Raw genomic sequence first — 14,141 nt, forward strand, 5'->3', positions numbered from 1 at the left:
TCCTCAGATGATCTCATAGAATTTGGAGTTATTAATGATAATCCTATTTTGTTTAATATATCTCTTCCCCACAGATTTACTGGTAAAGATTCTAACACATAAGGTTTAAAAACTCCACTATTCCCATCAGGATCTTCCCAATGGAGATACAGAGAGAGCACTCCAAGCAGGCTGTGAGATTTGTCCAATTCCTTTTAAGTTAGCTGGGGCTATATGCAAGAACCAATTCTTAGGCCAGAAATGACTGGACAGGACTGATTTGTCCATTCCTGTGTCCACTATGCATTTGAACTTTTTATGATTAATTTTAACTTCCAGTAAGGGGTGCTCTTGCTGCACTAATTGTCTTTTGGATCAGGTAGACACTCTGTCCGGTGGTTTGGAAGCTGAATTTACTTGTGGGTGTCCATCGGAAATACAAGTAAAAGAATTAATTGAGCTATGGTGTTTTTAGGAGTAAGCTGGAGGGCATAATTTGATTTTATAGTAATATTTAATTCTCCCTCAAAACAAAAATCCACCACTCCAGGTATCACCTCGATGGCCTCTTTTAAATTGTTACCCAATATTTTTTTTAGGGAGTGGCCCGAAAACCCCAGTAGGGATTTGCTGTGGTCCTTCCTTAGGAATCAATTCAACTACCACTGATGGTTGAAAAGGAACCGCTTGTAAGTTTCATGCCGGTAAAAATGGCGGCTCCCCATGGTCAGCTGTGATGATGTTAGGCTGTGTGACCTCTCTTCCGGTTCCCCTGTTTTTCCGGCCCAGGGATGGGCCTACTGGAAGTTTTTTGACTCCCTACTAGGAGGAAATGGAGGCCAAAATGCAGGGGGGTTGACACCATCTTGATCGCTTTCTTCCCCTGCCATGTGGTCTCTAACTCTACAATATCAATTACTTGTAACAGGGGAAGCTCTGGGCTTATAATGGTGGACATTACAATTTCACGAAAAGTAGCCACTTTTTCCACAATTGAAACATTGCCTGCGAGATAGGTGTACTGATTCTTGGGGCTGGAAAGTTTGTTTTAAAGCCACCGCGAGAGTAAAAGTTTGTAAATGAGCTGGATCAATATCAGAACACAAACAAATGAACTCTGAAACCATTCCCTTCTTTCTATGGGGTCTAAGAACATCTTCACAAAATTTGTTTGCATTTTCAAATGCTAGCTGTTTAACAATAAACTCACAAGCACCTGGGTCTCCAATTGATTGGAAAGCCAAGCGACAAAGTCAGAATAGAGTTCATTGGCACCCTGCTTAACTTTAGTCAGAACTAAGCTAGATTGGTCCCTGGAGGCAATTTGGCGCCAGGCGCATTTAGTACATACAGTAATCTGATCATACACTGTAAATTCATAATTTAGATGTCTTTCCAAATCGATAAATTCACCTGTTCCTAAAACATGTCCACTAGTGTTTGAATACCCTGCCTTCGGTTTCTTTCTGCCTGCTCCGAGCAAAAGTCAGTCAAATACAACCATCAAAGCAAAAAATCTTCACCACTCAAGCAATAGAAATCCAGTAGCTTGTTAGGAGCAGCTGACTGCAAATTGTTTCAAGCAAGTTCTGTACAAATGGCAAATCAGAACCGTAAACATCACAAGCATTTTTTAATTCCTTAATAGTTTTAAATGGAATTATCACATGCATGCTAGCACGCTGGTCTTGATTGTTAACCTGTTCAAAAACTGGGAAAAGTTGATGGGGCTGGGGTTGTGGCTCAGTGGTAGAGCACTCACCTTGCACGTGTGAGACCCTGGGTTCTCACATACAAAAATAAACAAGTGAAATAAAGGTGTTGTGTCCAACTGCAACTAAAAAAATAAATATTAAAAAAAAAAAAACTGGGAAAAGTTGAAACCCACTAACGTCTTCCCCGGCTTCCTGTGCCTTTCTAACTCCCCACTGTAGCGGAGTAAGGAAGGTCATCGCCAGTTCAGATTACCTGTTAAAATTTGTCCTTCTAACAGGAAGCGGCTGAATTTGAATGGCCAGAGCAGGCCCCATTAGACATAATCTGTTAAAATTCCCTGGTAATTGCTGGACTTCATTGTCTGACTCCTCTCCCTCAGACTGTGACCCCTCGGTGAGCCCTTCTCCATCACCAGTTTGATTCTGACCTTCAAAGCTTCGAGGAGGAGGAGGACTGTCTGTCTCTATGAATTTCTCTGGATTTTCCTCTCTGGGAGAGGGATTCTCTATCCCTCCAGAGGCTTCCTCTCTATGGTTTTCCTCGGACTACTCCTGTTTGGTTCAGGCAAAGCTAAGTTTTTTGCTTTGGGCTTTGTGCCTGAATAGGGTTTGTTTTTGTCTTTAGTCTGGTTAAAGGAAAAGAGGTTCCCTTAGCCTCAGGCAATTTTTCCATTTGTATAAACTTAATGGCTCTCTGAATACCTTTCAATATATCTTCAGGGGGCCAAGGACTTTGGCCCAAGTAATCAAAAAGACAAATCTCTAATGCAGTCCAAACCTTTTGAATATTTTCAGTATTGCCAGGTAATTTAGCAGAAAGACAAACTTTATGTACTTCCTTTCTAATTTGAACCATGTATGTAAATTTGGTGAATCTTGGTCACAAAACCAAGGACAGAATTCACCAACAATTTTTAAAAATTGTAGGAACTGGGTCCTTTTGACCTGCTTTCCCTTCTGATTAATTATTGTCTCTAAAATGGTCAAATACATATCCTTTTTGTAGAAGTTGAAATTCCCATTATTAATTCTTTTAACGTCCCTTAGCTCCAAAAACTGCCTGGTACCTCCGAGACCCTAAAAAATTGTCACAATTTCTAAATTTCTATAGCATGATTTCCAACTCAACCTAGATGATTTAACTCATGTGCCCCATGTTGGGCGCCAAATTTAGCCTGCAACCAGCACCAGCTTCATGAATGAAGGTTCGAAACATGAGAAATATCTAGGGAATTTTGAATTAAAGAGACAAGACTCTAATTACCTTTAAACCAGCTCCAGGATGGCTCCTCCTAGCTCCAGCCTCCAGCCACCTATTATGATAGAGAGGTTTACTGAAGAGGCTAGCAAGAGAGAGAGAGAGAACACGGCAGGGAGTGGACTTTTATTTGGGAACAAAAAATTCTGGGGAAAATCCCATCCAATGAAGATTAAGGGGGGTAGTGTTCCAAGGTCAGGGGCGACGATTGGGTCTTTGGGGTAGTGGCCAGACATGCCTCCACACGGACAAGCCCTCAGACCTGAGAAGGGTGGGAAAGCTCTGGACACAAGATGTGCACAAGCACCTCTCGCCCAGCTGCTGAGAGCCATTACCAAGTAGGAATGACACATCATAATCCTTGCCAGCGTACCCCATGTTAAATGGACTTGCCTTGGAAATTTGCTGCGACCTTGCTTGTGTGTTTGAGAAAGGTGACCCTGCTCAATCACCAGGGTGGATCCAGGATTAGGGTGTATTCCTGCAGGAAGTATCCCCGTCCTTGGGTTTAGGGCGTGACAATAGGAGTTTTAGGGAAGTTGGAGGTTGAAGATTATTCCTGTGGAAGTAGGGCGTGCCTGCTGCCTGAGTTCCCGCTGAGTTCTTGTGGAGAGAAAGTATTTAGGACATGAATTGGGGGGGGGATGGGATTGCCCCTGAACCTGTGTGGAGGCTGGTGTGAGATCCGGAATAAAGAATTGCTGTTTGAACCTACAAAGCTGTGTGGTGGCTCGTGATTCTGTGCCAAGCCGAGACATTGGCATTTGGCATGCCCAGCCAGGGAAGTAACTCAAATCACTTGCAAGGATGGCCTCCCACAGTATCCAGCTGTGGCAACCTACAAACACAGTACTGAAACTGCTGGTCTATTGATCACCAGTTTTCACTATATGAAACATCTTGGGGGTTGCAACTATATGTTTTTAACCTATCCTAGTAGTACCTCAACAAAATTTTGGCTGAATGTATGAATAAATAATATTAACAGAAAGTTGAACATAAAATTTAGATATCTTTAATTAACAATAAAATCTGAATGAAGATTTGGAGATACAAAATATGTGTTCAAATCTTATCTTAGGGGAAGCAAATACCCCTGTAATTCCAGGGGCTCAGGAGGCTGAAGCAAGAGGGTCACAAGTTCAAGGCCAGCCTCAGAAAATTAGTGAGGCCCTAAGCAACCTAGTGAGACCCTGTCTCAAAATTTAACAAACAAAACAAAAGCTAAAATAGGTCTGGGAATATGGCTCAGTGGTAAAAGCCCCTTTTGAGTTCAATCTCTACTAACACACACACACACACACACACACACACACACACACGTTACAAATTACATGATTTTGAACTCCACCTCAGTGCAGTTTCCCATCTGAATAAAAGGGCAAACACCTATGTATTTCATAGTAGCTGTAAAGGCAAAATGAGGTAATAAATATGAAAGTCCTTTGTATATATTTTAAAAAATGATATTTAAGCTGGGTGTGGTGGCACATGCTTTTAATCCCAGTGGCTTGAGAGGCTGAGGCAGGAGATCACAAGTTCAAAGCTAGATTCAGAAAAAAGCAAGGTGCTAAGCAACTCAGTGAGACCCTGTCTCTAAATAAAACATACAAAGTAGGGCTAGGGATGTGACTCAGTGGCCCAGTGACCCTGAGTATTTGGTATTCAATCCCCAATACCAAAAAAAAGATATCTGCTGTTATTATAGTATATTATCTACACGTAGGAAATACATGTGTGAAATTTACAAAATTTTTAAAGATATAACTTACATTTAAAATATTTCCCCAAATTAAATGAAGTTTAACATTTCTCTTTAGCCTACAAATAAATTCAACCAAAAATGTATGTGTGTGTGTGTGTGTGTGTGTGTGTGTGTGTGTGTATATATATATATATATATATATATATATATATATATATATATATATATATATATCTTCCTTCTTCCTTCAAGATGTAGTTCTTAGCTTTTTCTCATCTCAAGCAAATATTATCAAAGAATGGACACCTATGCCTCCTCTTCCTCAATGCACCATCATCTGACCTGGCTACCACTGCCTGCAGAACAGCTTCAACACAGCTAATCCATTAGTTTTTCTTCTCAGCTTTTGTTTTATTTTATCCATGAAGATTTCTTTTTAAGCACTTCTCTTCTCATAACTATGTTGGCTCCTTCAAAACAGCAATACCCTATTTATTTCTATAATTATTTTTTGTAACTGGTTCAGTTTCTTGTTGTTCAAATGCAGGTGTTGTATGAGATTCCATCCTTGCTCACCATATTTTTTTCTTAGATGATCAACTTGCTCCAACAGACTCAGGCATCCTCTTGGCATAGCCAACTTCTAAATCCATGTGTTTGTCTCAAAGTACCTTTGAAATATTTCCATCTGCATGGTCTTCATTCTGTTTGAAGTAAAACTCACTACCTTTCTCCCTTCTCCAAAACCTCCTCCCTTCCTTTGTTACAACTCATGGTAGTTAGTGGAACAAAAATTCTAGAGTCATCAGTGACTTCTTCACTCTTCCACCCTTCTCATTTCCATGATCTACTCACATAATCTATTGATTCCATCTCTGAAGTGTCTCTCTAATGCATCTACTCTCTTTTCTATTTTAACTTCTAACATCATAATTGGGGCTCAGTTATTTCTTTTTTGAAATATATTCACTGCTTCTTATCTAATCTCTCTGGTTTGGGTCTCTCAAAATTTGAATCCTGTGAATGGATGACAAGGAAATTAAAACACTCCTCTACTTTTGATGCTCACACACTATCTGGAAAATAAAGTTCAAACTCTTCAACATGGCATTTGGGACCTTGCTAATCTATTTCAAACATGTTTTTTCATTCCTAACTCTGCCCACACTGTTCTCTCTCTAGAACATGTTATAAACTAAATGCCCTGGATCATGGTGTTCCCTCTACCTATTATGGTTGTTCTTTATTTTGGGTCTATTCATATGTCATTTTCTCTGTAACACTGTCTGTGTCTTGCCTTCTCTCATACCTTTCCTTCTACTGTTATTAAAAGAACGTTGTAGTTACAGAAAGTGTTCATCTCCTCTACTACAGTAGGCCCAAAGGGAAAAGTCTTACTCATTTTGGGTAGCACAATATCTGACAAAGAGAGTATCCAGTAAATACTAAACTGAGCAGAACCTATTCCTCATTTCAATAGGCCATACCAAAGAATCATTCTCATCTGTAAAACATCATACTGATTTTTTTGTCAGTTATCATTATAATGTCTTTCTTTCTTGTACTGGGGATTGAACCCAGAGGTGCTTTCCACTGAACTATATCCCCAGCCTTTTTTATTTTTCATTTTGAGGCAGGGTCTCACTGAGTTGCTAAGGGCCTCACTTAGTTGTTGAGGCTAACCCTGAAGTTGTGCTCCTCCTGTCTCAGCCTCCCAAGTCACTGCAATTAGCATTAGAGTTAAATGAAAGTCATTTGGTTTTGGTAATAATAGGGAAAATGTACCCTAAAGATGAATTATCCATTGTAATCTTCTTGATTTTACATAAATCAAATAGCTAAATTTATCTCTTGCAGTCAGTTTGGAAGGACACATAGAAGTTATTAAAAAGTCCAGTTAAGGGCTGGGGCTGTGGCTCAGCCGTAGAGTGCTCACCTAGCACATGTGAGGCCCTGGGTTAGATCCTCAGCACCACATGAAAAAATAAATAAACAAAATAAAGATATTTCATCCATCTATAACTAAAAAGTATTTTTTTAAAAATCCAATCAAATATATGCAAAATACACAGAAACAAAATATAAGACCTTTACTAGCACGATTAGAGTATCAAGGTAAGAATCATAATGTCTATTAATTTTTTACATATTAAAAAGGTAAAGATATTGTAAAGTCTGAACATAATATTAATATAATGAAAATTAACTTTAGGGAAATTGCATATATGCTAAACAGGCAGTGTTAAATCAATGTCATAAAATATTTTTGTATAACTCTTAAAAAAATCTAACAAATACTATTTTAATAAAATTACCTTCAAATTACCTTCAACCTCACTCTATGACTGTGTGTGAGGTGTCAGCAAACTATATCCTGTGAGCAAAATGTAGCTCCTCACCTGTTTTTTGCTTCAAAAAAAAAAAAGTTTAACAGACACACAGACACTCTTACTTCTGTTCTGTCAGAGGTGAGTAATTTAGACAGAGACTGAATGTCACACAAAACATTAAATATTTATTATCTGGCCCTTTAAATAAAAATCTGGTCAACTCTACTATAGACAGCAGCTGGAAATATAGCTGGAAACTAATTCAAATTGTATATTGTGGATTTCTTTTCATTTTAGAACTTAAGATCTTATGCAAAGATGTCATTTCAAAAAAATTTTTTAAAAAGGCATAAAGATGATATGATAGGAATGTACAGATATCAAGAACATAGTAAACATAAAGAACTTACATACATTTAGTCATTTTTAAAGACAAAATCAGTTTATTTTAGTAGTTTTAATTTAAGCCTGCCTGATTATTCATTACCTAACTAGGAAAAGAAATGGCTCATTTTTATAATAGAGTATGTTACTGGAAATGAACTTTTCTTCTACTATGGTATCAATAGAAAAGAAAAACCAATTCTTTTTCTAGGGATAAAGGGGTAAAATTAAGTATACTTAATTAATTTTTTTAAATATGGGGAGAAAAAGGCTGACAGAGGAAGAAGAAGAGAGGAAAAGAAAGAAGGAGAAAGACAGGGGGTCAGAGAATGAGACAAGAGAGACTGGAGAGGGAAGGGAGAACCCAGTACCTCATTATCTAATCCATATGAAGTCAATCTGTGTGCCAAAATTAAGGCCATCTCGGACATGGGAGAAAAACTTGTCAGGATGGCAAGATGTACAGAGGTTGAGATCCTGGTTCAGGTTGTGAATATTCTGTGGAAGAATTCCTCCTTGTTCTAGAAAAATCCATAGGATAAAGATTTTTCGAAAGAGAGCAAGCATTTATTTTACCAAATGCCAAAGAAATATGAAAACAGTATGTACAATGATATAAAAGAGTTCTATAAAAAATCTAGTAGGAATAATGCAAATTGTTACTTATGTACACAACAAGGACTAGTTAAGAAATGGTAGATTTTTATCACCTAAGTTTATAAATGAAGTGTATGAACTTCCATACTGTCCTGTAGACATAATCTAGTTACAGAATTTTATAATCAAAATCAAGGGCTTACTTAAGAAGAAATTTTTCAAATTACAAGAGTATTTTAACGAAAATTCATTTGATTTAGATAGAGTGTGCTTTCTAGTCATAAAACCATCTGGTCTCCTTTCTTCTTTATTAACTGTATTTTTCACTGAAAACTTGCTTCACTATGAAATATGAATGAAAATTAGTGATACTTATATGAAAATTCACATCAAGAATCAATTCTAATCCTTTATACTTATGTGTTAAATGAGGCAGAATCTGGGCAAGGTTTTACTGACTGGAATAGGAACACAATTCAAATCAGATATTAATTTTCCTTTGTAGAAATAACAAATATTTTTCAATAGATATTAAAAGCAAAATTTTTAATTAAACATACATGAGATCACAAAAATGGCTATGTATTTATATTACCTAATATTTTTCTAAGAAATATATCCTTCCAAATAATTCGAAAATATGAACAATTTTAAAATATTAGTTTTCTAAATGTTTTTATATTCTAGAGAGTTTACCCAAGAAATGACTATAATGTCAAGTAAATGCCAGTTAAGTTTAAGTAGAAACTGGGTCTTTTTCAAGGCCAACTCTTTCTTCCTTCACTTTCAAATCAATGAGAGATTACCAGAGAAGAAATTTTATGTCATTTGAACATGTTGAGGATAGATTTTATATTTAAAATGAGTTTTTGTGTAGTGTATACTGCAGTGTATATCTGCCACCTATCTTCTTGGAGTTAGCAATTGTTCTCTAAAATAATTTTCATTTCATAATCAATAATCAAACTTGTAGTTCCACAGTGAAATCAAACATACCTGGTGGCTTTACGATGTCAATATGGGGACTGGGTGAGTTAAAAAGTCATACACATTCAGGATGAAGATTTGAAATGTGTTTGCTGATTCCCTGGGAAGAATAAAACAGCAAGGTCCTACTGAAGACCACAGTACAACCATAATGTCTTCTAAGCTACAGCCATATTCTGTTATCATAGCATTCACTGTAGCCATAGTAACACCTAATAAATAGAAAGAAAAAGAGATAAGGAAATTAAAACATAAAATTTCAACTCAATTTGTGTCTAAGTTAAAAATGAATAGATTCACATAATTATTACACATAGTACTTTTTAAAAAATGAGATATATTATTTAAAAATACATGACATGGAAAAGCTATTTAATGAGAGTCACTGTCTTTTTCCTTTAAAAAATGTACTATATGCTTCATTTCCACCAGGTTTATACCATCTTAGTCTTCTCTCTTTTTAAAGTATTAATTGTGGTAAGAACATATAAAAATATACCATTTTAAGTGTACAATTCAGTAGTATTAAGTATATTTACACCAATCTTCAGCAGAACTTTTTTGTTCTGCAAATGTGAATGTCTATATCCATTAAATAACTAATTTCTCCTTTCCCTCTGTCCCTGGTGTCACAATTCTTCTTTGTTTCTACAAATTTTATTGGTCTAGATACTCATATAAGTGAAGTCACTGGATGTTTAGTTTGCTTCCACCTCTTAGGTATTATGAATAATGCTGCTATAAACAGGGGTGGGATATGTCTTTTAGATTCTGCTTTTAATTCTTACATGAATACTCAGAAATATAGTTGATAAATCATATGGCAATTTTATTTTGAGATACTGAGGAATTGTCATACTGTTTTTGGAGGTGTGAGTCATTCAACATTGTTCCCCCCCCCGCCCCCCGAGATTATTGTAACTATCAGGAGCTCTTTGAGATTCCAATCAAGTTTTGGAATGGATTTATTTAGAAAAAAAGTGCCTTTGAGATTTTGTAGTGATTGCATTAAATCTGTAGACCACTTTGGGTAATACTGACATCAATATTAAGTCCTCCAATCCATGAACATGGCATTCCTTACCATTTGTTTGTTTCTTCTTTCATTTCTTTCAGCAGTGTTTTGTAGTTTTCATTTCTACCTTATTTTCTACACGTAAAACAAGTCTATTTCAATTAAGTTTCCCTTTTACAAACTTCCCAGTTTTACTTTTCTTCCTCTCTTTACTGAATCCTGTGGAATTCTAAGATTAAACCATTTCCTTCACTCCTGCTCTCATCTACTTCTGGAAGACAAAAAACAAACAATGTTGCTTTTTCCTTTATTCCCTTTATTGGGAGTTAGATTCAGCTGATTTAGCTGGACAGTGAGGAGCCCCCTTACTCCTCCTTCAGCACGCCATATGTATATGCTTCTAAAACTAAGCACTCAGGTGAAGACATCAATCTTTCTAAATAAAGGAAGGAGAAGATGAAAGGAAGAAAAATTTAGATGATAGATTAAACTTCTGCTGGGAACCCACTGAATATGTGGTTATGGGAAGAACAGAATGAAATATCAGATTCTAGGTAAATAAATGGATGAGATTATCAGTAGCCAAAATAGGAAATCAGTGTGGTAGAGAAGGCTTTAGGAAAAACATATTGCATTATTAACATGATGATTTTGAGCTACATTTGAAATTACAGGCAGTGATTTCAGAAGAAAGCAACTATAAAAAAGCATTCTGGGCTAAAAAGAAGGCTTTTTAATATGGACAAGAAGAGAGGAGCCTGGAACTTATGATGGAATAACCTCAAACCAGAGAGGAGTCACAAGAGCAGCTCTTGGTGCTGACTGCTTTTATATGGACAAGGCTTTTATATGGACAAGAGCATCTCTTTGCCTTGGAGGCCTTTCTTAATTATTCACACACCTATAATTTATTCATCCCCTTTCTATTTGTTTCTTTCCTGAAGGACATGAATATGCAAAAATATACATCTGGCTGAGGAATTTTTATTAAATTAATCATATAGAAGAATTTTATACTTTCTGATATTTGATAAAATAATAAGTTTGTAATGCATCCAATTGTATCCTATTTTAAGGTTAACTTAATTATAATGTGAAAGTTCTCTTTTAGAACTTCATTTTGACTGCTTCATCTTAAAGATCTTAAAACTAAACATTTCAAAACATTATTAGTAAATAATATTTCCTTTTTAAAACCAAGAACTGAGATTCAAAACTTAAATTTCTTTGACAATGTCATATGATAAAACTGACTTCTCAACCAATTCCATTAATTTAGCTAGGTCAAAACAAAAATGTCACTTTCTTCTTTATGGTCTAAATATCAAAGTCACAGATTTACAATAAAAGGGAATTCAAAACATCACTTCTCATTCCACATAGAATCATAACCACAGGAAAATCTAAATATTATTTTCAAATACCTTCACACAAAAAAATTCTGTAACCTTAGTACAGCGTCTGAAAGTACACCTGTGCTCTTCAGCAACAGTTATGGTTAAATACATGTAGTCATTTAAACTAAAAGCAGGTTTCCAAACGTGTCTTGTTTTTTTTTAACTCCTTATTTTTACATCTGCTGCTGCATCTGCATGAATTACTTTCTACACCATGCCTGATATTCCTACTCTCTGGTGCCTGGATATCAAGGGTTCCCAAACAGAGGCAGCACCATGTCCCTAGGCAGTACTTAGGCAATCATGGAAGGTTGCTGTTTGATTATTGCAATGACTGGGGGTGCTACTGGCATTAAGAATTGCAAGGGCCAAAGATACTTTTAAGGGCACAGTAGGATTATCTTACCCTCTAATGTAAATAATAATATCCTTGCTTACAAACACTGACACTTAGCCAAAACCTAAAGACTCCTCAGGAATCTACCTAGGGACCATCTCCTTTGGGAATTCTACTCTGATTCTTATCATTTGACTTATATATCCCCTTTATCTGCTCCTATAATAAGAGTATAGTACGCAGGCCCCACCCCTATCATTACATTGATCACAAATATAATTAACTGTCACACCCACTAGAAAAATTTATTTTTTTTCCCATACTAAAATATCAGGAAAATTCTCGATGCTTAATTAATATACTTACCAGAGTGAGCAACTCCACATGATTTTTGGCAGGATCTGCAAAAACTATAGATATGCAATTAGCACCAAGAGCTGCTATTGTGATTTCTCTCTGGTTTGAGGTTTTCCATCGTAAGATCCAGGCTCCTCCCTTCCCATAATCCAGACTTCATTGGCACGATCTGTTGGGAGCCATTCTCACACGTGATCGGGTGCCTCCCGTTGAGGGTCTGAGGCACTTTGGCATAAGTCGAAGTTTTTCCCGGCCCTCTCCTGATGAGAGAGCCCATCCGTGTGGGGGTGTGCCTGACCACTGACCCCGGGGACCCAATCGCTGACCCTGACCTTGGAGTGCAGCCCCCCTTCAACCTTCATTGGATGGAATTCTCCCCTGAATCTCTGGTTCCCTAATAAAAGGCTACTCCCCGGCGTGCTCGCTCTCTCTCTCCTGCTAGCCCTGAGTAATCCTTGCTGCCCTGCTGGGCGGCTAGAGGAGCGAACCAGAGAGGGGAGCCGTCTCGGACCTAGCAATAGAATTAAGGTAATTGAGTCTTGTGTTTTTATTTCGATCTCGTCTAACTAACTTTATGCCTAGAACCTCATTAATGAAACCACTGCGCAGGCCGCGTGGTAGAACGATCAGTCTGATACCAAAGATACATGATAAAAAGATTTTGAAAATGGGTTTCTCATAACATAAGCATTTCTGAAAGTACTTATTTCAGCATAAAATTATGTAACCAGCATAAATTACTAAAATTCAATAAGACTATCATTTCAATACAAAATACTAAATGCAGCATCTCTGCATGTTTTATTCAAAGGAAACTGGGTTTTAACACTTAAGAGTTCAATAAAGTTCATCGTGAATACCTCATAGGACAATTGGGTATTAGTCTTCCACAAAGTAGACATTTAACATTTTAATAAAGAACTTAAGTTAATTATCAAATTAATATTACATTTATTTTTCCTAGACTCAAATGAAGCTAGAATTTTGTAAGGTACAAGATATTATTCCTTAATTATGATGCTAGTTTTTAGAAAATAATAGCTTTTCTTTCCTAGAATTCAATAATCTTTCTTCTATATCAAAAAGGACACTGTTACTCTACTAAGAATTAACCATACTTTTATAATTGAAGAGCTCTATATGAAAAAAACTGAGATTCATATAAATATATATTATGAGATTTATGTAAATATATATTCATGACATTTATAAATCTCATAAAATTGATCTTTATGTTATGATACATAAATCTAAGAAAAACAACTATTAAAATTTTAGCTGAAACACCAGAAACAAAAGTGAAAGAGTTTAATTAAAATCGTTGTAGTTACTGGTATGGTCTAAAAATATGGTTCAAAACATGAAACAAAATTTTACCTTTATTTGATAAAAATTTTCTACATTAAATCCTGCAGTATTTGCCAACCTACATACATTTTCTTGAACAACTACCTTGAGATATTTTCGTTTGGAACTACTAAAGAGATTGAAGGAGCTAAGATATGCCACCTGTTCTTGAAGTAAAACCATGTATGAAAATATCTGTTGAAGACATGTAATGAGGATTAAAAAGATGCTCTCCAAAAGACTACAAAGCATTACAAAAGCCAGTCTCTCCAGCAGACCTCCCTGATCACTTCAACTAGCTCTTATTTATCTGACTTCTAATTTTGACAGCACTTTGTACCTCCATATGTTCTTATTACCTACTGTTGTTTACCTTCCATATGGGATTACTGCTCTTCAAAGGTTATCTTCTGTCTTACCTGTCTTTTTCATACCAACAGCACACAGCTCACAGTAAATACTGTCTAACCAAGAAGGAAGATTGACTATTTTAAATTTCACCCTTCTGGCAAAGTATTAATGAATTGATGTTTCAGAACTTCTAAATAAGATTTCCAGTGTTATAAATCGCATTGTAAGGAAGGGCTGGGAAATTTGCTTAAAGGTAAATTTGTTTAGAACAAATTTGTTTATTTAGTATGGCTTTGAAGGAGTCTTCCCATGTCACCCCTGACCCACAAGGCCATCCATAACACACATTGCAAATGATGCTAATAAACAATAAGTGAACAAA

The 14,141-nt window shown here is 36.2% G+C and overlaps 1 pseudogene across 1 annotated transcript in view; it reads right to left on the reverse strand.

The window, feature by feature from the left end:
- Positions 1-2,958: 2,958 nt before the first annotated feature.
- Positions 2,959-14,141, reverse strand: part of LOC113175379 (purine nucleoside phosphorylase LACC1-like) — a 192,020-nt pseudogene continuing 180,837 nt past the window's right edge. Inside the window, exons 3-7 of the transcript XR_013343260.1 lie at positions 13,429-13,603; positions 12,070-12,230; positions 8,965-9,187; positions 7,743-7,904; positions 2,959-3,007 (exon numbers count right to left, since the gene is read on the reverse strand). The product of XR_013343260.1 is annotated as a purine nucleoside phosphorylase LACC1-like (transcript). The remainder of the gene's footprint in view (positions 3,008-7,742; positions 7,905-8,964; positions 9,188-12,069; positions 12,231-13,428; positions 13,604-14,141) is intronic.

The sequence above is a fragment of the Urocitellus parryii genome, chromosome 2 (genome assembly GCF_045843805.1).
Source record: "Urocitellus parryii isolate mUroPar1 chromosome 2, mUroPar1.hap1, whole genome shotgun sequence".
Taxonomy (NCBI): Eukaryota; Metazoa; Chordata; class Mammalia; order Rodentia; family Sciuridae; genus Urocitellus; species Urocitellus parryii.